General features: G+C 52.8%; 1 protein-coding gene across 3 annotated transcripts in view; it reads left to right on the top strand.

Annotated features, from left to right (window-relative positions):
• The first annotated feature begins 293 nt into the window (after nt 1–293).
• Nucleotides 294–6,783, top strand: part of LOC149350591 (LIM domain-binding protein 2-like) — a 252,569-nt gene continuing 246,079 nt past the window's right edge. For all 3 annotated transcript variants that reach the window (XM_089579635.1, XM_089579636.1, XM_089579633.1), the window contains exon 1: nt 294–429. The gene's annotated coding sequence lies outside the window, so the exon portion shown is untranslated. The remainder of the gene's footprint in view (nt 430–6,783) is intronic.

Here is a 6,783-nt window from a genome sequence, read left to right as displayed (position 1 = left end):
GGCGGGCCGCTCAGCAGCAGCAGCAGCAGCAGCAGCAGCGGCGGCGGCGTCTGCCGACCGAGGAGCCAGCATGCGAAGCGAGGGCCGCGCCGCCGCGAGCGCATAAACTGGGCAGCTTTAGAAACTGGGGGGCTCGTCAGGTGCCGCCACCGCCGCTCCCAGCATGCCCCGCGCCTCACAATGGGGCTCCTATTCAAACACCAGTAGCGGCGGCAGTTTGGGCTACCGCTGGGCTTCGCCGCTTCGCCCGACTCGGCCCCTGCGCGCGGGCTGACTCACACTTCGCGACGCGCTGCTGCTGCTTTGCATTCGGCCGACGCCTTGCGGACGCACACCGCCGCGCTGACAGTGCGCAGGATCGCCGGCAGCCTGCTCCACGGCGAGCTTCCCGCGCCAGCCTGCCCGCTCCGGTCGTCAGCCCGAGTACAGGTAAGTGTTGCTCTCGTGTGTGCACACTGCGTGTTGTGTAATCGCCAAGTGTTTGCGACCGGCCGCACAAAGAGCGAACGCACCGATAGCAGCAGCAGCGGCCGCACGCAGCAGCCGCCGCGATTTGGTGGCGTCGGTCGGCCGAGAAGGCAAGCCGCGCGGCGATAGCAGAAACGCGTGAGCGTGACGGAGGAAAAAGTAGGAAAACAAAAAAGTGGGCGGAGGGGAACGAACATGTCAACTTGTTTTGCCTTCTTTTTCACGTGAGCCTGCGAAGTGCCAGGTGGTGCGCGTTGTTTGGAAGGCCGGCACTTTTGTATAGGCGCGCTTTCTTGAGGGAGAGGGGGGTATCCGACGCGCCTCGTACACACCGAGGAAGTTACCACCTGTCTGAATAGGCCGGCTCTTAGGCCGCGGCAGCGCCACAAGGGAGCAAGAGCGTCACCTCTTTCCAACTCTGACGCTGTCATGCTTTGCCGATGGGCCTTTTGAACCTCCACGAAAACTTTCTCAGGCTCCTGCCTCAACTTGAGAAACTTTTCGTGGCGTGTTTCTAACGCGCTTTTCATTCCCGCTACCGTGCTTAATCCGTTGAGAGAAATGACTAATTCGGTAGACATTCTTTGAACGATAGTTCAGTTCTCAGGTCTTTCCCCTGACATGTCAAAAGATAGCGAGTTTTCTGGTAGAGGTGCCGAAGCCAAGCGTACCGTTGTGGGGGAGTCTTCTAGCTCCGAAAATTATGAGCATCGTCCATGGACGCTTTCTACGCCTCACATGCTATATTGAAATGCACTTTGCGACTGCAGTTCTCGAACTGTTTTCAAGACAAAGGTTCCAACGAAACAAACATTTTAGCAGTGCTGCTGCGAGATTTTCTGTCAAGATACGAAATCGATGCATATTCGCAACGTTAAGTCAATCATTTTTTGTAATAACTGTTGCGTGCCGTAAAATGTCTTTTGCCTCTTTATTGGCAACGGACTGTTACCGAAAAAAAAAAAAAAGAATGAAAACTCACGCATATCTGGCTCGTAGAACAAGGCCACAGAACATAGGGTACGTCTTAACGGAGCGGTTGGTACCACGGGGTCTTATGTAGGATCGGCAACCTAAGTGGCATAAGGTACCTGATTTGACTTGTAAGGAAATATTTTAGCAACCTGCCCTGAAGAATGCTCTTCTGAGCGTATTGCGTTGTTGCATCAGAGACACCGACAAAGGCGCGTAGTTCGTCCTCGAAAATCAGGCCTCACATTACTTGCTTGTTCGTACAAATATTCTAGCATATTTTCAGTTCATCGGGTATGACATCACAACGCGTCATCCGGTTTGTGAGATCTGCCTGCTCATTTACCCAAGGTGTCTGCTAACCCGAAAAACGCGGGTTCGATCCCGGCCACGGCGTTCGCATTTCTATGGAGGCGAAATGTTTGAGGCCCTTGTGCTGTGCGATGTCAGTGCGCGTTAAAGAACCCGAGGTGGTCGAAATTCGTAGCCTCAGTCGCTTTGGGACATTAGACCCTGTAAAGCCGTAACCAAACTTTTCGTTGAAAACTGACTTGGGTACTCTCACTGCCCTCTTTTCAGGAAAGAAAACGCTCCAGATCTACATTCCGTATCGCATCGCAGTTAAAAATTTTCATCAACAGAAACTTGACTGCTGCTTGGGTTTAAATTAAAGCACGTGCTAACGGGGACCTTTGAGGTAGCCAGGTTAAGCCATATAACGCCCAGCATTCGCATCGCGGTATTTCAGCGCGTTGAACATCGAACTAAGTGCACTTTGCCAGGAGCTTACTACGAAACAAATAATAAAGCGCAAAAAGACCATACGAAGAAGGCAGACAACACACGCCATTAGCGGGTTCGGTTAGCAAGCTCGACTTGCGCCGGCGCGCTACATGCAGACCACTAAGGAGCCTAGCTGTCACACTTGGCTCATGCTGTCATTCATTGCTTCCGTTTTCAGCTCTGTCGAGCCGCATGGATCATTTAAGCTTTGCACTCCGAAGTTCTCAGTAGCCGAGAAGGGCCACAAAAAGGGACTACTCTCTAGCTGTAGCCGATCGCTGCACTGGCAAGCGCCGGATTAGTCTGGTTCTACTCCTCACTTGTCAAAGCGAGCGCCCGAGAGTAATTTGACTTCGCTTTTGCGGCAAGCATCGTGCAGGAGTAGCCGTCGGGACACTTTTGTGACCACTGGTTGACTTGGGCGCGAATTCATTATCGTCTACCTTTTCACGCGAACGACAGGAAAAGGTGGTCGCGGGCAAAGAGAGCCACATTCTCCGACATTATCTCAGTGGCATTGTTCATGAAAGCATACTGTTGGAGTGCGCGGACAGATTTGCTGACGCGTAGGCTGAGTTGTCATGCGGCGTTCTCTTGCCGCGTAGCCCGCGCTAATGCCCTTCATAAGTATTACGGGCAATACTACGATACCATTTGGGTAGACGCCGCATGTACAGCGCATGAAGCGGTAGCAGTTGGCTACAATCCAACCCTATCCCATCCCTTAACTCAGTCTTCCCTCGGGCCCTACGCCTGAAGAGGAAGAGGAGGCCGCCATCGCCCTAGCCCTTGTACATTCGGACGCTCAATACATCTTTAGCGACTCCAAAACTGCTCTGTACAACTTTGCCAGAGGCAGTATTCACACCCCTGCCTGGCACTTGTTGAACACCCCTACCCAAAATTTACCACGCATAGTAGAGCTCCAGTGGGTGCTGGCTCACTCTGGGAGCCCTGAAAATGAGGTGCCGATAAATTGGCCGGAGGTTTGATTTTCCGGGCTCAGGACAATCTCGATCCGGGATTCTCGAGGGAGCGGGCGCACACCTTTGCAGAGCTCACGAAAGTACCCCGTTTGGACCGTCGGACTAACTCCCCACCCCATCCCCCTCTTACGCACTCCCAACAGATCCTCTTCAGACGCCTCCAGACTCGCTCTCTCTCATCCCTTGAACACTTATCCCACTACTGTCTCCTGCATTCTCCATATGCGGTGACCCTCACGCCACACTCTCCCACACCCTTTTCGGCTGCCCTGCTGATCCTCCCCAGCAGGGACAGCAAGTCATCTCGAGCTGAGAGGACTGGGAGGTCCTGCTCACGTCTGCAGACCCGACATCGCAGCTTGCTGCGGTGACTCGGGCTGCCGACGTCATGTCTCGACATGACTAGTCTGGTGCAGTGTGGGACCGCGCAGTGGCCCAGGGACCCAGCGGGGTCTAAAACTCACTTGCGGCAAATAAGTTTTTCTGTCTGTCTGTCTGTCTGAGGAATACCGCTCGCAGTTCATACCTGGTTCTGTGCATCGAGCCTTTTCGCTTCTTGAAGGATCTTTTATTACTGTAGTCAGCAGTAGCGACTGCTTGATGACGGCAGTAACCAGGTCAGAACATAGGCCGTGAGTTTAGTTCTTGACCACGTTGTGCAAGGGAACTTTTTGAAGTATTGTTGGATTGGGCTGTAATTCTTAGTATTAACGGTACTGTGCGTGCAGTTCAATCGAGTGGCAGCCGGCAAATTATCTTCAAGTGCTACAAAGTTTTGAGGCTAGCCGTATGCACAGCGGAATATTATTGCCCCTCGACCTCGCAGCGTGGATCCCTAATCGTGCAATATGCCCATATACTGTGAAGGCTCCTTTCTCGGCTCGCTAAAGGTAATTGGCGAATCAAATGAATTTCGCTCGAAACGAGGATTGACGGTTATCAGTTTTATTTCGTGTTAATGACGCTAGTGTGAACAGTTTCTTCTGTTCGCCTTGCTGCAAAAGTTTAACATATGGATGATTTGAAGGTTCCGTGATTGCGACCCCCAATTCGCCAGTTTCTTGTCTGCTCTATGTTGCGCTTCCTCTTGTTACAGCAAGTGGTGGTTTCACCTGGCTTCGTTTATAACCTTAGCTGCCGTCTCCATAACTGCGGCCGATTACGCCCCAGTCGAGCATATGCTTGCTTTCGTGTAGGACATTGTTTCCATGTAACCTTCGGTCTGAGGGAGGCATTCACATGATATCGCGGGCGTCGCTTGAGCGCCATATTTCTGTCGAGAAGGGGGCACAGTTGACATCGTCGCCGCAGCAACCGCCGGAGAGCCCGTCTGGCCAGGCGCGCGCAAGTGGCGTCCGGGTCCACTGCTGCGAGCGTCCCACAGCGCATTCTGGATTTCATTCGAGAGCGGATTGGGGGATGTCGAACTCGCAGGGTATCTGGCGTGCTGTTCTTAATAACTTCCCTCACTGTCTGAGTGCGGCTAGCGGAACGAACGACGGCACATGCGCACACGGACAGGGCGTTCTCTTCGCGAATAAGCCCCGTACAACGCTAGGAAGAAAGTATGGCGGGTGCTGTTACGCAAGTAAATACTCTTTCCTCTCGTTCAGCTCAGTCAGTGAAGCGATTACGTGTATCATGCCTACCTCGCGACAGCAGCGGTGGCCTAGTGGTTTGAGCGTCCGCCTCGCATGCGGGAGGTGTGGGGTTCGATCCCCAGTGTTGCCGGGTACCCACCGGTGATACAATAGGTACAAGCTTCTCCCCTGGCCTGGTGCTCGGCTTCTTTAGGGTCGAAATGATAGGGAAATGTGTCTCTGACCAAACCTCTAGTAGGCGAAAACCTTGTGTCCTGGCGCTCTTTGGCCACAGATGCCCTTGCGCCATAAACATTGATCATCATCATCATGTACCATGCCTCCGAACGTTTTGTCCGCCCTGTGACAGCGGTCAGGTATCGACAGACGCAGGACGAAGTAGCCACAACTGCGCATGGACCCTGTTTATGAACACCCCTGTCTCAAACTGGTACCTACTAAGCGCCGTAGAAAGCCATGGCCAACCAAGTTCTTTTAACGCCTGTTTCTATGCTGATAGAACTGCGACTGAAAGGCGCTCGCCGCCAAAAAGTTTGTGGTGGCTTGTCTGCCGACGAACTCACGCATGGTTCGCTAAAGTCGCACGACATGCCTGGTAGCCGTGCACGACCGTCTGCGTCATTTGTTGCGTGCCTGCGCCATGGCTGTGCAGCTGCGTGCAAAAAATGGTAATTCGTGAATGCGCGTACGCGGAACCCGGCGAGCACCTTCGCACATGGCCACTTCGGACCGCCAAATTTGTATGCCTGTCTATGGAACCTTGCGTACGCATGTGTATGGAACCGCTCGAGAGGTACGCAGCGCAGTAATGCAAATGAGTTTAGCTTGGCTGCTAGGTTTCCAAGACGGAGGTCGTGAACCAGCGGAGCCCCATAGACGCGCTGGCAGTAAGACACCTGCGGACAGCGTTGTGTACGAATGCAAACTTTCAGGCGCGGTTTGGTTACCGCTAATGATTATTTAGCTGTCTCTTTAAACTATAATTACGGACATGAAATGCCCCTGTATGGTGGCGTGCACTCTTGTTTTTCTTGTAACTAAAGCATTGACCGGGGCTTGTCTTCGCTGCAGTGTTACGATGCCTTTACGCGGTTAATTCTTCCGAATGAAGTGTGACAGCCTCACTGAACGTTGGGCACATGAACTGTTTACATTCGGTCCTCAACGTGGACCGCCACCGTCGCATACTGGTGGTCTTCCACAATATCATAGTGAGCATCGTAAGCGCCGCGGTGGCTCAGTGGTTATGGCGCTCGGCTGCTGACCCTAAAGACGAGGGTTCGATTCCGGCCTAGGCGGTCGGATTTCGATGGAGGCGCAATGCTAGAGGCCCGTGTGCTGTGCGATGTCAGTGCACGTTAAAGAACCCCAGGTGGTCGAAATTTCGGGAGCCCTTCACTACGGCGTCCCTCGTATAGTTATAAATGAAATGAAATTTAAGCGCACACGAAAAACGCACACAAGAGGAGATACACACAGGACAGGCCTGTCCTGTCCTGTCCTGTGTGTATCTCCTGTCCTGTGTGTATCACCTCTTGTGTGCGTTTTTCGTGTGCGCTTAAATTTCATTTCATTTATAGCTATGCACCATCTAGCCCAAACAGAAGTTTTGTTAAATCGTATAGTTAAACCCCCATAAACCATAGTGAGGCCTGGTAGTCACTGCACCGCCGCATCAGGTTGACCGTGCACTTTAAAACAGGCTAGTCGATTATCGGTATTATAAGATGAGTAACCGCAGAGAACGCGGACACGAGAGGGAAGGCATGTCGCAGTAAAACGCCTGAAAAGTAAGTGACTGGGGATGAGGTCACTTCTCGTTTATAAAATGCAAGTGTTTCATGAGAAAAGGAAGGCCGTAGTAAATGTCGCGCTCCCTGTGGACAGCGAAAGGAGGAAGCGAGGAGTTGTAGTGGAGGGCTTCGGCTCAGCAGCCGAACGCCGGGGTGCATTTGCTCCCTCCCGCCTTGGAA

The sequence above is a fragment of the Amblyomma mixtum genome, chromosome 3 (assembly GCF_055824585.1).
Source record: "Amblyomma mixtum isolate Tamu chromosome 3, ASM5582458v1, whole genome shotgun sequence".
Classification (NCBI taxonomy): Eukaryota; Metazoa; Arthropoda; class Arachnida; order Ixodida; family Ixodidae; genus Amblyomma; species Amblyomma mixtum.
This window is presented reverse-complemented; position numbering and strand designations above follow the sequence as displayed.